Source organism: Callospermophilus lateralis, chromosome 1 (genome assembly GCF_048772815.1).
Source record: "Callospermophilus lateralis isolate mCalLat2 chromosome 1, mCalLat2.hap1, whole genome shotgun sequence".
Taxonomy (NCBI): domain Eukaryota; kingdom Metazoa; phylum Chordata; class Mammalia; order Rodentia; family Sciuridae; genus Callospermophilus; species Callospermophilus lateralis.
Window position 1 is genome coordinate 125,746,278 of NC_135305.1, and position 17,616 is coordinate 125,763,893.

General features: G+C 42.5%; 1 pseudogene; it reads left to right on the forward strand.

Moving 5' to 3' along the window:
• The first annotated feature begins 154 nt into the window (after positions 1 to 154).
• Positions 155 to 660, forward strand: LOC143407044 (chondroitin sulfate synthase 1 pseudogene; annotated as a pseudogene).
• Positions 661 to 17,616: the final 16,956 nt, after the last annotated feature.

Consider the following 17,616-nt stretch of genomic DNA (forward strand, 5'->3'; position numbering starts at 1 on the left):
GGCCACCTTCAGAACATAACCTAAGACAATTCTTGGGATAGTGGGGTTTTTCTCTACTGAGGGTTCAGACACATCTGTACCAATTCCAGTGGTGCCACTATGGGGTGTGGATGGCACTTACCCACCCCAGAAGACTTTTATGATGCTTAAGTATATGCATGAGCACCACTTGGACAGTGATCTAGAAGCAGATTATGATCTTTATATCAAAGGAGATTATCTGAAGAGATTGCTGAGGAGCTTGAATATCAGTGAGCCCCTGTTTCTCAGGCAAACAGGACTGAGCACTACAGAAGTGTTTTGGGTCTTGTGAGATGCATCAGCTTTTTTAAAATGAGAATCCTGAAAAGAACAAGAAGGGATACATCTGAGATCTCCAGAACAGTAAGATTCACCAAGCTATCATGTTCAACCTGAACAAAAACCCAAGCTACCAGCACAAACTGCACAGGTACATTCTCAGTCAACAAATTGCAGAGCAGCAGCATCACACAATACAGCTCCACTGAGAAATCATCCTAATGAGCAAATACAACAGCACAGAGATGCATAAAGAGGACCAACATCTGGGAATCCCTGCCTCCTTCCTGCCATCAAGAGGAAATTCTGCAATGGGAATTTCTGACTGGGTAGAATTTATATTTGGCTGTGGACAGTTAGCCAACCTGCACCCCTCCCTCCTAAGAGGAATGAACTCAGCCTAGATGGAAGCCTTGGATGACATCTTCATGTAGTTAGTGGAAATGATCAAGGTCACCACCAAGACCCGGAAATACATCATGGATTTCAAGGAGATCCAGTGTGGCTATTGTCTTGTGGTGAATCCCATGTATGGGGCAGAGTACACTCTGAACCTGCTCCTTCTACCCAGGAAGTATAAAGGCAAGAAGATGTCAGTTCCAGTGAGGGGGCATGCAGACCTATAGCATATTTTCAGCAAGATTCAGTTTGTGGAGCATGAGGAACTAGATGCTCAGGAACTGACCAACCAAATCAACCAGAAGTCTGACAACCTATCCTTCCTCTCCAGTTCCCTGAAGAAGCTTCTTTCTTTCCAGTTCCCTGGATCCAAGAGCAAATGCAAAGAGCCCAAAGATGAAAATGTCATATACTGATGCCATTAGACATTTTGACATATTTGTGAGGTTTCTAGGAAACTTGGGGAATACATGTCCCACCCCAAATCAGCACGCCAAAGTGGTTGTACTACATTTTGATTCTGACTCCAACCCTGATAAGGTTAAACTAGTGGAACTAATGAGAGATTATAGCAGTTAAGTACCCTAAAGGTGATATGAAGACTTTGCCTATGTCTGTAGAATTTTCAATTGTTCTGGCCCTCAGGGTGTGATGTTCCCAATTATTAACAAATCTTTGCACTTCTTCTGTGAAGTTGACTGCTGTTTACCATGGAACTCCTGCAACAGTTTGGGGCCAACAAACACATTCCCCAATTATCTTTAGACAGTGTGATTGAGACATTGCTTATGGTGGGAAAGTTACCCCAGGGACAACCATTTTTTCTTTTACTCAAAATACTGGCTTCTGGAGAAGCTATGTGTTTGGCATTACTGCTACTTAAAGGGACATCTTGTCCAAGTGGGTAGCAATTTCCATTCATGCCTGGGGCTGAAGGATGTGGAAATCTTCAGCAATGTTCTCCAAGCAGGTTTGAAGATGTTTGGAAGCCAGGAGGTGTAGGAGTAGTGCATGCCCAGAAACCTGTCTTCCATGACCTCAATCTGAATCCCAAAGAATACAAAGTATGCATGGGGTCCAAAGCATCATCACATGGTTCCATGCAGCAATTAGCTGATATGTGACTGGAGAAAAATGATCCAAGTTACAGTCAAAGCAGCCAGCCAACTCCACTGGACAAAACATTTTTAATTATCTATTTTTAAAAAAGAATTTGTAAGATCAGCTTTTAAAGTCGATGCAAGGATACGATTTCTAAGTGAATTTCTTATATAGGACTCCTTTAATATTCAGATTTGTGAACAAAATTGTGATTAGTGTTTGCCTTTGAACACATATTCCTTTGAAAATTATGTAGCAGAAATGTCTTGGATGATTTGAAATGTCTTGTATGAAAAAAAATCTCTTCATTGCCTTCCAGGTCCCTTCTCTACAGTCCTATGACAAAAAAAAATGAACATTCTCATGAAGTATTATTGTAACAAAAAGAAACAAAACACTAACATTCTGTTTTCTAATATTGCTCAGTTTTGTCTCTTTTTACAAGTTTTTTTTAAGTCATTTCAAGTTCTAGTGCAGGAAATTGAGCATCAAGTGCACACAGAAGTGTCCTTGATGTTGCAGTCTGGTCTTATGGCAGGTTGACATGGTGAAACCTTTAAGATATGGGGCTTGTGGAAGGTCTTCAGTCACAGATGGTGTGCCTTTCAAGGGGATAATGGAGTCCCCGTTTCTCTCTCTTTTCCTCTTTCCCTTACCTGCTATGAGGTGGGCAGATCCTCTCTACCATGTGCTGCCCAACATGATCGACTTCCTTACTTCAGGGCCAAAGTGATGGAGTCAACTAATCATAGACCAAAACAACCATATCTGAGAGGCAGAAGAGACCTTTTATCTATTTAAGTTGATTATTTCTGGTGTTTATTAGAATGATGGAAAGCTAACACTGCACAAATGCAGAACCAGAGTCATATCCCTGTATCCCTCCTCCTGTAACCACCCATGCTCCTTATACTGAATGTCCAGCCATCTCTGCTGGCCAATATTGGACTGTTCATGTCAGGTTGCATTCTACACACTTAGATGGAGAGATTGAAGTCAAAGAATTAAAATTGTCCCCCCAAACCACCATCCAGTTTCAGGCTAGCTTTATCCCAGGTGTTTTAAAATGTCTGTTCCTTCCAGATCTTGGCTGTTACTGGTCAAGTCCAAGGACACAAATTTTATACAAAGTTGCTGTGTGTCTTAGGCAAGAAAAACTCCCTCTCCATACTTCCACTAAGTCATCAATAGAAGGAACTAGAATATCCATGCCAGGTTGGTGAGTCTGTGATACCATATTCTACTAGGGGAGAAGAGTCTCTCCCAATTCCTGAGGAGAGCTGAGGTTGAGGATACTCTCCTCTCAAATATTACCAGAGGAGGCAGGGTTCTTAAGATTTTCAAGGCTTCTTCAAGGGGACTTGGATCTACAGAGCTAGCCACTAACTGAGAATTATGAGACTCAGAACCATTCTTATGTCCCCAGAACAATATCATCATCCCTTGCCTCAGAATCCCCAATTCCCCACTCGGCAGTGGGACAATCACATGAAATGAGAAGAACCATTGGGGATGCAAGGGAGCAGGAAACTGAGGACACCTGGGCCTGGGAAAGATGAATACCCTATAGCCACAGGGAGAGAGTCTATGAGGCATGTGAATAGAAATGAGGCAGCAGGAGGCTAGGGCAAGTCCTTCTGACAGGGGAGCAACTGGAAGAGCATATCTACCCCTTTTCACCAGGAGAGACAAGCCAGGCTCCAGGGACACTGAGAAAAGGGCCAGTTAGACCCAGACACCTCTCTCAGTGCCAGAATTCAGCTTTCAGAGTATGTCAGTCTGGAGCAGGGGAGGGCGTGGGCATCTAGAGCTGTAGCTGCAACAGCTGGGGAGATCCCCTGCCCAGCCTGCTGATGATTTCCCAGGATCAGGCCAGACTTGGGCTTTTGAATTTCTGAGTGTGGTCACCATGTTAGGAGGTGGTCTGTGATGAGACATCTGCTGCAGATGCAGGAGCTGGTCGGGGGAGGGTAGCTGAGGCTGGGGAAGTATAGCTGGGGATGCTGTATTTAGGGAATTTAGTTTATTCTCCCTGAGACTTGGGATAGTCCCTGGGGGAAACCACAGCCTCTGGGTTCTGAGTAGTGAGATAGCCATGCCCATACAGGGGTGCTGTGGATGGAACAGCTGTAGCCCAGACTCCTAGGATGGAACCAGTCCCCAGTCCCCAGGATGTGAGGAGTCCAATGCCTGAGGTAGGAGTGAGAAATGCACCCCAACAGGAGAGAAGCTGAACTGGCTCAGGGACTTCCCAGGGGTTGTCCCCTGAGCCCTGTAAGACATCTTTTACATCACCTTGTTCATCTACAAGTTCAGGGACTTGTGGGGCTTATTAACACCAGTCTTGGACCTCAGAACAGGAGAAAACAGCATTGTGCCATGGGAAGATCCAGCCTGGGGATCCTTGAAATCTGATCTGATGAGTTAAGAAAAATCATTCAAACATGACTACCATCCTTCATTTTATCTCTTTCTTTCTTCTCTTTATGATCATTATTGATAATTGTGAAGTTTCTGAGACTTTACTTTATTTGCAAGCTGCCACAGTTTCACAGATGCTGCAGAACACAAAAGACTCCTAGATCAGAGACAAAGAACAGATTGTCACTCACAGCAATAGCAGGTGCCCCAAAGCAGCACTTTCTTGCACTGTTTCCAAAAAGCCATGCAAAGAAGGTCAGGTGACATTTGTGAACCAGAGTTGAGCACCCCAAATGTTTTATTTTGAACAGCAAGCCTACCTGTTTTCTGATCCAAAGGGAAACTCTACCTTCCAAGGTTGCTCACTATATAAACATCCTTGAAAATACAGTCCAGAATGAAGGTGTTCAAACTTGGGCTTAAGAGACATGAAGAAATGCAGAGCTCCATGAATATTTTTTTCTTGACAACCATGATCTATACTAACAATGGGAAATTCCATTTCCATTATTATATCCCATGAATATTCCTAGACTGATTTTCACCAAACTTAGTGGGAATTTTGAGGAGTTTATAATTCAAAACAAGCAACTCTTGAAAGAGGTCTTTTGGAAAATTTACCTTGGTTGCTCGTAGAAGGCCCCTTTAATAATTCAGTCCAAGCAACTCTTGAAAGAGGTCTTTTGGAAAATTTACCTTGGTTGCTCGTAGGAGGCCCCTTTAATAATTGCTAAAACAAAAGAAGACAAATTCCCACAGGGCTGCAGTTCTGAACTTGAAGGGATGCATTTAACTTCTTATGGTATAACAAGGTAATTATGGTTGACAACAGTTCATTGTACATTTTAAAGTGACTAATAGAGAGGATTTTGACAGTTCCCCATATAAAAAATGATAAATGTTTGAGGCAATACATTTGCCAATACCCCTGACCTAGTCATTTTAAATATTTGTATAAATATAAATTCACATATTTAAACATAACACTGTAATCCATAAATGTGTATAGATATTATGTATTAATTAACACTAAATTTTTTTCTGGCAGAAAAAAGCAACAGGAAAACAAAAAAAAAAGATCCACACTGCAGTCCTAAGAGGGGCAGAGCAGGGAGCTTTCTGATCAGGATCTAAAGTCCAAAGTCCTATGGATCTCAAACATTTGTGTACTATTCTTCAGGGCATCAGAGTACATAGATGTGAAGGAGCCCAAATGGCACCAGTGCACAAGTAAGGCAGAAGAAATCTCTATTCAACCAGGTTCAGTTTGGGCCCATGTTTAACTGAGCAGCTATCATAGACTGTACTCTGAGCTTTGAGTTTTCCCATGCACTGAGCAGCCTGACACCATCTGGAGAACAGTCTGACACCAACAAAGTGCCATTGTAAGTCCAGGCATCAAAATCCAACTCTAGCCTGGTTACTTCTTGGCCCTATGGCATCACAAAAGTAGGACAACTTCCTGAGCATCAACTTCCTCATCTTCAAATAGGGGAGGGTTAAAGTGTGTAACGCACTCAAGCAGTGCTAAAGTATCATGATTAACATTAAATTATGAATACTATACCTTTCCCTCAATGCACCCCAACTCAAACCCTGTGCCCATCCCCCTCCTCCTCCATCACTGCCTAACAGAACTCAAACTTTGGCTCAGTAGGGAGCCAGGCACAAGTCTTCCTGGTGGACCAAGGACTAGAAATGCAAGGGACAAGCTCATTTCTAGTTTCTAGCTCATCCTGCAGCCATTTCCCGACCAAATTTGGACCCTACATTTGTCTTCTTTGGGTCTTAGTTTTATCATCTGTAAAACAGGGACACTTGCCCCAGGGTACCCCAAGAGTTGTTCTGAACCCCAAAGTGAGACAGCAAACAAGGAAACCAGTGTTTATCAGACACCTGCTGGTCTCACTAACCCTCATAACCTCCCTGATACACAAGAATACTGTCCCCATTTTACAGACAAGAAAACTGAAGCCCAGAAGTGACCTACGGCTGAAGGGACTCAACATCTTGATCTCACCACCACTGCTTGTCTGGGGGGTACAGAATCACTCCATGCAGGGAGGATCCTTTCCTGATTCAAGAGAGAGCCAGACAGGAGCAGGCCAGGCTTGGCCAACCCAGTCAAGGTAGGGTTAGTCTAAACTGGCCAGAGTGCAATGTGTAGGAGTTGAGCCTGGGGCCTGATCAGAAAAGCCACAGCCTGGTCCCCTCCTCCTGACGTCAAGTCTTCTGGGGCTCCTATTCCAATGAGCGCTTAGCCAATTTCCACAGACTCTCTAGGTTCCTGGGTGACAGTCCACAAACCCATGATGCCCTTGGGGGAACTAAGGAAAGATGCAAAATAAAAGGTTCAGGAGGGCCCCACCCAGGGCTCCAGGCGTGGGGCCAGACAGATGGCTGCCCTGAGGAGCAGTTGTGCCCTGGGTCCTTATCATAGCAGGGCAGTTGGCAGATGTCTCTCTGCAGGAGACCCCCAGGGGTAACAGCCATGGGCCCTGGATCAGGACAACTGAGGACAGGGACCAGAACCAGTCCAGAGTGAGGAAAGGGCCAAGGGCCTCATGGACATGTATATACTCTAGCAGCCACTGCCATCAGGAGGACCAGGACTATACCCTCTATGGACCCCATGCTGCAAAGATGCCTCTGACCCTGAGAGCAGAGTAGGCCCAGGGTAGGCCACGGGTACTGAACCCTCCTGCTGCTGCTGGACATGGCAATAGATGCCCATGGTAGAGGCCCCAACTGTAGCAACTAGGAGCGGGCTTTGGGCCCAAGTACCTGACCATGAAGCAATCTGTCCAACCTGCAGAGCCTTGGAGCAAGTAAGGAGTCTTGGGGGAATATGGGAGTCTCAGCTGAAGCTGGGAATGGGTGGAAGAGGAAGAGGGCTGGAGAGGTGGCAAAAGGGTGACAAAGTATCAGCCTGAGACACTGGCCTAAAGTGCTGATTTTTTGTCCATTGTGGGTTTAATTAATTTTCACATTCTATTAACTATTATTAATCTTGGCTCCTCAGTCTTTCACTCACTCCCATAGTCCATTGGTAGAATCTCCCATTTGCACAGGGTTCAGCCTTTCCACTCCTCCTTCTCCCCGCTTCTGCTTGGCTGTGCTCTGCACCCTTATGGTTTGGCTGAGCCACTGATGATGGGAAGCAGGGATCCAGTTCATCAGACCCTCAGCCAACAATCCTCAACCAGGGCTTCATCTTGAGGTTGCCTACTTCCCAGAGCTGTAGATGCATGACCTTGTCTTGCATTTTGTGACAAAAAAGGAGGTGCTGAGGAGTGATTCCAGTGGTTGGCCCATGAGAAGCCCTTCTCTATCACTGAGCTACATCCACAGCTCTGTCCTATGATGGCCTAAGAGAAGGGGTGGTTCTGCAAAGCCCTCCCCTGAGAATAAAGTGAGGGTTTGGCTTGGTCTCCCAAGGATGTACCCTCACTGCCTTGGTCATAAAAATTTCCTGGGGGACAGGCCTGGAGACAATAGAGGGCTTGCCTGCAGCAAGGGACCTGTCTAGTCATGGGGGACAGACTCGTGGACCTTTCTAGGAGCCATAGAGTTAGAGAAGGGGTGCTCCCTCTGTGGTTTGATTCCCAAGCTGGTGTCTCAGATGAATGGGTGCTGTATAGTGATGGGGTAGCCCAGCAGGGATACTAGAATTCCTTGGAGAGGGAAGGGGGTGGGCACTAAGGGAAACAGGGAGCCTCTGGGTTGAAGCAGGTGGAACCCTTAGGTCTCATGCCCCAGACTAGGTTCTACTGTCTAGATGCAGGCTTTGGGGGATTTAAGTCAGAGTCAAATGTGTTTTTGAAAAATTGGCTCAGGTTTGGAGTCTATTGTGAGGCCAAATTTGTGTCCAGAGACAGATACAGAAGACAGAGATGGGGCAGCTGCTGAAGATCTGGCAGTTGGCGAACTGAGACCACAGACATCTCCTGGGCATGGGGAGAATGCACTGGTCCACATGCCAAAATTGCAATGAAATTCACTAATGAATCTAGAGCAATGATACCTGGGAGGAATGGGCACTTACATGAATCATTTATAAGGGTTTCAATGTACAAAAAATTCAGCAATAGGCAGCAAGTCATAAAAGAAACTGGGTTATCTAAAGTGTATAATGCCACTTCTTGAAATTTATCCAAAGGGGGAAAAATAAAGCCATAACCAAAGATTTATAAACAAGGCTGTCTATCTAGCTCAATATCATTAATAATGGGAGAAAAATGGAGATAACTGAAATATCCCATGAGAAAGGGTATAACAGAGTAGTGTGGCACATCATCATAAAACATCTTACACAAACCTTCAAAATTATATTAGTAAGGTAGACTCTGGCAACAAATTACTACTTAATAATGTTATTTTAATATTGTCATGAGAAAGTCATCAATTTCATAAAAACTGTCTCTGAAGCATCTCTAGTAATGCAAAATTCTTTTTTAAAATATAAGTTGACAACTTACAGACTCTTATCAATGATATTCTTAATATGTGTGTGCATTTTGAAAAACCTGTCTTTAAAATTTGAAGAGGTTTTTTTAAATTTATTTTTTAAAATTTTCAATAGTATGTCTCTAGCTGGTGTAGTTTCACTTCAATTCAATATTAGTTTTATAGTTTTCTGACTTTATGAAAATGTTCACAAGAGGAAATACTTCATTTTCTCTTCTAAAATAATTATAATATAATAGAAACACTTTTTGAAAATAAGTAAGTAGTTTCCTTAAAAATAAATAAATATATTATATTATACTTATTTATTTTTAAGGAAAATATTATATTATAAATAAATAAATAAGCATATTATATATTATATTATAATAAGTATATTATATATAAATGTATAAAATGTAAACAGCAAACATTTTCTATTACCCTCTCTTTCCTACCATATTTCCCCAAAAAAAACCTATTCCATTTTCCATGGCCACTGTCTTGTTTTTCTGTATAGTTCAACTTTTCATTGTATGTACATTCTTGAAAACACACACACACACACACACACACACACACACACACACACACGCGCGCGCACTCAAGGAGAGAGAGTTGGTGTTGAGATATTATTATATTATTTTTTGAAAATAAAGTCATACTCTGTATATTACCCTGCAATTAGATTTTTAAGCTATCTGTGATTGAATTTTCTAGATTAGTCCATATGTATCTATGGTATTCTCATAAATAGTTATCTAGGGACAGTTTGGATGTACCAGAATTTTATAATCATTCACCTTTTAAGGATCATTTAGATTGTCTCCACTAGAAAATACACAAGGGATGATGCTTTGAAAATCTGGGGGTTGGAGGTGAGCATACTGTACTTCTGTATCTCTAAAGATTAAATGCCTAAAAGTGGAAATTCTGAATCTCAAAGGAACTCTTTTGAGATTTTGTAGGTAGTTCCAAACTACTTCCAAAGGCTGTTCCAATTTATACTCACTACAGTGAGTGGCAGTGCCCTCTCTCCCACCTCCTTGCCAATAATGTGATATTGTTGATCTTTCTTTACTTTACCCATGTGTTGAGAAAAAATGAAATGTGTTTGTTTTATTATTTATTTGATTATTAGTCAAATGTTTATCCTTTATTATTTTTGACTTAGTGTTTCCTCCTGTGAATTAACAAGTCATAATGTTGCCTGCTTTTTAACTCTGTTGCTTGTATCTGCTTATATTGTCTATAGAGACTTAACCCCTTGTTTAGAAAATGTGTTATAAATATTTACCCTTGGCCTATTTTAGAACTTTGGTTTATGAGGTCTTCCACCATAAAGTGGTTGTTAATCTTATTGTGTCACATTGGTTTAGCCTTCTCTTGATGGTTTCTGTGATTCATGCCAATTTTAGAAAGGTGATTTTTATTTTGATATGATAAAATCACTCTTCTATTTTTGTTCTAGTACTTTTGTTATTTTGGTGCATGTGTATTTAACTTTATCTGGAGTTTGTGCATATAGGCATATAACTTTGTTCATTTGCCAAATGGAAAGACATCTGTTGAATATAAATGAGACTTTTATCAAATGCTAAACAATGACTTATCACATTCTCTCTGTGGTTCTCTTGAAGTATTGATTTGTTCCTGCTTCCTTCTACTTTGTTTTGATTATTTTAGCTTTATAATATGTTTTTGTATCTGCTAGGAAAAGAACCCATCATGATTACTGTTTTCCTAAATATCAACACATATTCTCCATCTTACTTCCTGTTGAACGTTGGTATCAATTTACTAATTCTCAAAAATCATTCTTTTGGTGTTATGTTTGTAATTTCCGGGAATATATGGTTAATTTGAGATGAACTGATGCCTTTATAAGCTCAGCACTTTCACCCAGGAATATGACATGCTTTCCATTCACTCACATTTATGTCCTCTCGTCAAAGAGTTTTGTAATTAATTCATTGAAAATCTGGTTTATTTTTCTGGTTTATTTATCTATAAATCTTATTTATTTGTGTTTCAAATATAATTTTATTGAAATGGAAATTTCCCCACAATTCCATATCCTAAAGTATTACTGCTTATGCAGCAGAGAAACCTAATAATTTTTACATGTCACTCTTATGTTCAGTCACTTTTATTCTTGTATGAATTCTAACAGTTCTACTAATTTTCTTAAGTTGGTTGCTTGTTTTTTTTTTTAGTAGACTAGCACATCACTTGCAGGAAACATTTTCTCTCTCTTTTCAGAATACTTATGACTTTATTTCCCTTCATCTCCTTTCATTGGGTAGAATCTTTTGAATATTGAAAAGTGTGAGTGAGCAACTTTCCTGGTTTCTGATGCAAATGTTTTCTTCCTTTACATATGAAGGTTGTTGTAAGTTTTGAAAGACACTTGTTAATAAATTGAGGAAATTTCCTTGAATACCTTCATGCAAGGAAAAATGTTTCCTTTCTTATTCAGAAGTAAGAGTTGGATTCATATTAATATGACACTAAATTCTGTTTCAAAAAACCTACCTGCATATCTTTAATACAACCAGTGCTAATTAGTTCTGCTAATAAGGTAAAAAAATAAATAAATAAAAATGGTGATACCAATGTAATGCATAATCTTCCAGTGTAAATATACTACCTTTATTTTTAAAGATAAACTCAGATTTGACAAAGCCACCAATCAATTCTTAGAGTGTAACTTCTGTAATTTTCTTTTTTCTTTTGAATATCTTAATAGTATATTGTGTTGTGGTATAGGATCTAGGATACACAAGGTGATTCAATGAGGAGAAAGCATTGTAAGATTACTCCAGACCTCTGACTTAGAGACAAATTGCTGAAATGAGGACACTGCAGAGGATCAAATTTTCAAGGAAATGAATTTAATTGGAAGCTGTTGAGTTCAAGGTGCCTGCAAGACATTCAAGCAAAAATGGGATCCGGAATCAAAATAAATGAAGATCTGGAGCCCAGAAGAAACATCAGAGAAAGAAATAGGGATCTCGTACCCCGGGACAGTTGTGCAAGTGTATGGTTAGGGTCAGATCAGAAAAGTGGGGAGAGGAAAAAACACCTGGTGATAGTCTAGGGTCATCAGCTATGCATGGATCAGGGAGAAAAGGAAGAAATGGGAGCAAGAGAGTGGGCCATCTCCACAACCAAGGAGAAGCGAATGACCGGAAAAAGGGAACTCCTGCAGAGACTTCAGGCTACTGAGAAAGACCTACAGATTGAGACCAGGACCTTTTAACTTTTAACTTTGACTTGATAAGTTTCAGGAAAATATGAGGGTGAGAGCTAAGGGAGTCCTACCATGTTCCAGCATGAAAAACAGTGCCTGGCATAGGTGGGTGTTTCATAGACATTTTGGATGTATGGATAAATGAATGGATAGATGATTGGATGGATGGATAAATGGAAGTCTGAATGGATACAAAGAGTGGTCTGAGACCTCAGGGAAGGTTTCATGAATATGGTGGGATTGTACTATGTCTCCGTGGGTAGAAAAGCAAGAGGCTCCATGTGGAGGTTCCTTAAGTCAGGCATGGCCCAGTGTCTGTGGGTCCAGGGAAGAAACTGTCAGGGCTGGACAATTGGGAATTTGTATAAAGGAGATTTGAAGGTTCTAAAATGAGGCTAGGAGAGGTTGAGCAGGTCCAATCCAGCTCAGAACTCTCTCTCACGTCACATAACCACTTAAGAATATGCATTAATAAGGGATTTTCTGGGCAGTAACTGTGCTTAGCCTTTCTGTCAAAACTGAGAACCCCAGAGATAGGGAACACATATGGCATATCTCCAAGGCCATGGGCAATGCATGCCTGGAACAAGGGGATGAGTGTCTGGAGAACCAGCCAACAACCTTCAGTATGCCAAGGACACAACCCTACCTGTCATGCCCAAGAGTTTCCACTCTTGCCCAATCATTAGGGAGCAGACTGCAGGTGCTGACTCTATGGCTTTTAGTCCCAACCTCAATCACTGCGGTATGTCTTTGATGATGGGACCCAGCTCACTATTCTATGTAAGTGGCTCTTCTGAAATTTTTCAGTCTGTTCCATATCCTCAGGTCTTAGGAAAGTCTATTTTTACTCTTTAAGGGCTTCTTACCCTCTGCCCTACCTATCTTAAGGAGAGATCACTTACCTTTTTCCATGGCGTATAGGGGAGGTTGGTGGTCATGTGGCAGCCAGCAGTAAGGGTCCCAACAGCAGAAGCAGCCACCTTCAGATTGCAACAGTGGGATATGGCCTTGTCCTGGAGGCCTGGGCTGGAGACAGGGACAGGGGTCCCTTTCCCTCCTCTGGGGCTGATGATCAAGGGGAGACCAGGGGCCAGGTCTCTCACTAGGCCTTAGTGAGAGAGTTCACAGGCCCCCAGAATCCAGGCTGAGGTTTGGGTGTTTATCCAGTTTGGGAAGGCTTCACAGAACACCCAGGGACAAGACTGGAGTTGAGACCCTAGCCCCTGGGCACTCAAGAGATTACTCCAAATACACATCAACAGAAGACAGCGAAAGAGATCTGGCTCATTCTAGGCTTCACCTGTCTGGTCCTCTAATGGGCCATGAGGGCAGAGGGATTCAGAGCCAGATTAGACTTGGCAAGGTGACCAGAGTCCAGCCCTCCCAGGGTGGTCCTCAGAAAGAAGCAAAGACTCCTCTGTCCTTGGAGCTCCCTTACCCTGGGGATTGAGACCTTGATTATTCATGCATCAGACTACTGCCTTCCTCAAAGCACATGTTAAATGAGAAAGCAAATGGAAGACTCACAGAACTACTTGGCTGCTAGGTGAATTCCAGAGTCATCAGGGAGTGTGAGGGGGGTGGGTAAGGGCTTCTGTGCCCCAAAGTCTGGGAAAGGAAGTTGTCCCAAGAACACAGCAGAGGCAAAGGGTCTTGTAATGAGGAGATGGCAGATTTGGAGGAGCCCCTACTTGTCTAGGTAGAGCACAACTCCATTTCAAAAGAGCTGAGAGGACTAGGCTGGAGCAGAACCTTATGTTGAGGAGGACAAGAAGTTTCAGGAACTCTGTGAACTCAATACAGGCTCAAGGCTTCCCCACTGCCACCAGAAACATCCTTCCATCATAGATGGACTAAGAGCACTCATTATTTCACAGAGGAGGTCTGGGCACTAGAAGCATAAAGTGAGGTGGAAATATGGACTGTGGAGGGCCTGAGGAGGTCAGGGCCAAATTCCAAACTCGGACTCAGACCAGGGAAGAGGGAGAACAACATACCTGGGTGATAACTAGTATTAACTAAGGCTACAAAGGGGAGGGACACAGACTATTTGAGTGAGGTAATTTGGAAAGGGCTGTCTGTTCTCCAGGTGGCCTAAGTCCACAAGAAAGGAAACAAAAGGGAAGGGGAGTCCCTGAGGGGATAAGAAAACCACAAAGAAAATGATTGCAGAAATTTTAGGTGCATCCCCAATACCTGGGCTATCCTATGTTGACCCACACCACTTCTCTATCCACACAAGTCAGCCCAAGTCTTCCCCCTCACTCACTATATTTCCACCCTCCTCTGAGGAGCTACAGACCAACAAGGCCAATATGGTGTGTCTGATCAATGACTTCTACCCAGTTCTGTGACTGTGGCCTGGAAAGCAGATAGTACCACAATCACCCACGGTGTGGAGACTACCCAGCTCTCTAAATGGACCAACAACAAGTACATGGCCAGCAGCTACCTGACCATCATACGTGACAAGTGGAAATCTCACAAAAGCTTTAGCTTCCAGGTCACAAATGAAGGAAACACTGTGGAGAAGAGTGTGTCTCCTGAAGGATGTTTGTTCTTAACCTTTTGTCCCTAACCCCCCACCCTCATGATCCTGGAAGTGAAGGACCCTGGTAGGAGACCCCTCCTTTTCCTAGTCTTCCTACTGAGCCCTTCTCTCTGAACCAACTGACTGCTTAATAAAATATCCTATTGTGAATCAGAAATCTTGCTCTATCTCATTTGTTCTTATCTTTATTTTAGTTACAATAGCCTCAGAGTTCTCAGTGTAGTATGAAGGGAATCCTGGCACCCAGTAGGAAAATTAGGGCCATTTGGATAATCTCTTAGGGAATAACCCCAGGAGGTACCTTCCTCAACCAAATGTCCATTTCCCCAACTCTCTACTATATTCCTGAGCCCCACCACCATACAAGGTCACACCAGGTGGATCTCACATGTTCCTCATTCCTAAATCCCATCAATAAGGACCTAATCATGTATCATTTCACATTTCTAATGTGCCACTGGTAATTGGTTGTGTCTCTAGGCAGAAAGATCACTGCTCAGGGACCTGGATCCCCTAAACCCTGGGGTTTGGGGCCTTGCTTTTTTTGTGCATCAGACTTCTGCCTCTATCAAAGGGAATGCATGTGTGTTAAACTCAGGAGATGAGAAATGAGAAAGCAAATAGAAGATTCAGAGAACAACATGGCTGCTAGGTGAAATCAAGGTCATCAGGGACTGGGGCTGTAATTCAGGGCAGAGCACTTGCCTTGCATTCATGAAGCACTAGGTTTGATTCTTAGCACCACATAAAAATAAATATAATAAAGGCATGCTGTTCATCTACAACTGCATTTTTTAAAGAGTCATCAGAGACTGTGAGGGTAGGTAAGGGCTGCTATGCCTCACAGTCTGGGGGTGAGGAGTAGTCCCAAGAACACAGCAGAGCCAAAGGCTCTGTAAGATGCCATCTCCTGCTCATTTGTTCCACCAAACCCACCATAGAATTGGTGAGTTCCCTATGCTAGTCGGGACTGTGAGCAGAAATTTTATCCCTGCAGAATGGCCTTGCCTACCTGGAAGGGACAGAGGCCTGTTAGAACAATGGCATTGGCCATGATGAGGAATTAGGGAGAAATCAAGAGGACTACAGATGCTCAGCTACAGACTAGAGGTAAAAACATGAAGATAAAGAAGAACCTTGGGCCAAGGTCGTGGTCTTAGCATGAACAATGTTTGAAATTTCCGTTTCCTATGAGGAACTATTTTGGGAGACTATTAACCAAGTGAGTTGCCCATAGTTTTTCATCACCAGGGAATCATGGAAAAGTCTGGAAAATGAAACTTATATGTGTATTCCTGAGGCTTTAATATTGCATGTGAGCTAAGTAAAGATACAACTTCCACAGTAGGAAAAACAGCTAATATAATGAAACAATATTTTCCTCACTGTGTTGACCTGCTTCTCCATTCTTGGAAGTCCTATAGTACTCTCAAGGAGACTCATATTCATGGAGATATTTAGGGGAACATAGGGTAAAGCAAAAGCATACAGAAATGATCACTGTATGATCCAAAGAATGTGAAATCGAGATTAAGTTTGACAATATCATGGGGTTGGAATGATACCCTGAAAGATTGGAGCATAACCTTCCAGGATGAAGAAGGTTTATGGTTGGTTGATGGCTAGAGTTGTGGGATGGTAAAAGGTGGAAATTGAAACAGTTGAAAAAGATATGAAAGAAATTAGGCAAATGAGAAAGGGCACCAAATTGGGCACAGAACGAGCATCCATTGATTTCCCAATGAAGATGTGTCAGAGATCAATTAAAGAAAAGAACCAGATAAAGTTCAGAATAAATCCGGGCAGAATGAATGTATCAAAATAGCTACTAGTAAGGTCTAGTTTTCAGGGGGACTCAGAGACCCTAGATTCTCCATCCCACAAGGCCCACACCCTTCCTTTCTCATATGGCTCAATCATATGCACCTCCAGCCCAAAGTCAGAGATACACTCTCAGGGGCCATGACAATGGGTTACGTAACCTAAATATGCACCCCTAGCTGTCTATTAGTCGTCTGTGCCCAAGGTGCTCACAGGCCCTCTCTCTGAGTGTCCACCTCATCAAGAACATAGCAAATATCCACATCAGAGCTGCAAAACCAAATATAGCACTTGCGAAGAAAGGAAGTTCTGGTGTCACAATGGGACAGAAAAGGGGTTCCTCCTTGACCTTGATTATGGACATACCTAATAACAAACCTCAGATTTAATATGCCTCAGCACTAAACTGACTCCAAGTTTTGGATAGAGAATCTGAGACTATCCAATGCCCTATCAATGGCCTTAGTGCACGCAATGCCAGGATCCACCCGATCCCAAAACACTGCCCCAAGAATAACCTCCTCTTCATTTTAAAAATTGGTGTTTATGGTGAGAATTTTCAACCCAAAGAGAAAACAGGAATAACAATGACCCCCATGATCATCTTTCAGCAAGAGTAACTTCGCTTCATGCAGGTTGCCCAATTCCATCAGTGGCTGCAGCCAGCACAGATTCAGCTGGTTGGGGGAGGGTCAGGGCAAGGCAGAAAAGGATTTTTGCACAAGTCTGTCATAGGGTGGGTGTTCAACAGAAGCTAGGTGAGTGACTTTCTGTTCTCTTGCTCAACCTTAGTTTTGAGGAAATTTTCTGCTTATTTACTCTTTTTCTGTGTCCAGTCTCTCTGTCCAGGGACAAGTAGTCTCCCTGGATTTTATTTCTGGTATACTGAATTCTTTTCTTTCTGTTCAGATGCTTGTGATTGTCTCAGTGGTCTGTAGGCAGCTGTTCAACCTCTGACTCTAGAGGCAGGAGACTGCACAGAATGAACTACTAAGATTTTGTTGTCTGTCTGCCTACCTGTCTGTCTTGGCATGCTGGTCCATAAGATGTACTCTGATCTGTTCTCCCTTGTTAGGCACTTTTCTAATTAGTTTTTGAAGGGTTAACTTGAGGCCCTATCTAAGGGGAAGAGGAAATAAAAGACCTTGTGGGAGTGACAAAGGGTGAACTTTAAAAGACTTAGGACACTAAGGAGTAAGTGTGGGGAACAACATTTCAAAACTCAGCCCAGGCATCCTGGACTGTAACCTCAGGTCAAAGGTCATGAAAGGAGTACAAGGAAACCCAAGTCTTCAAGTTTGACCAGGGACAAGCCCCAGAC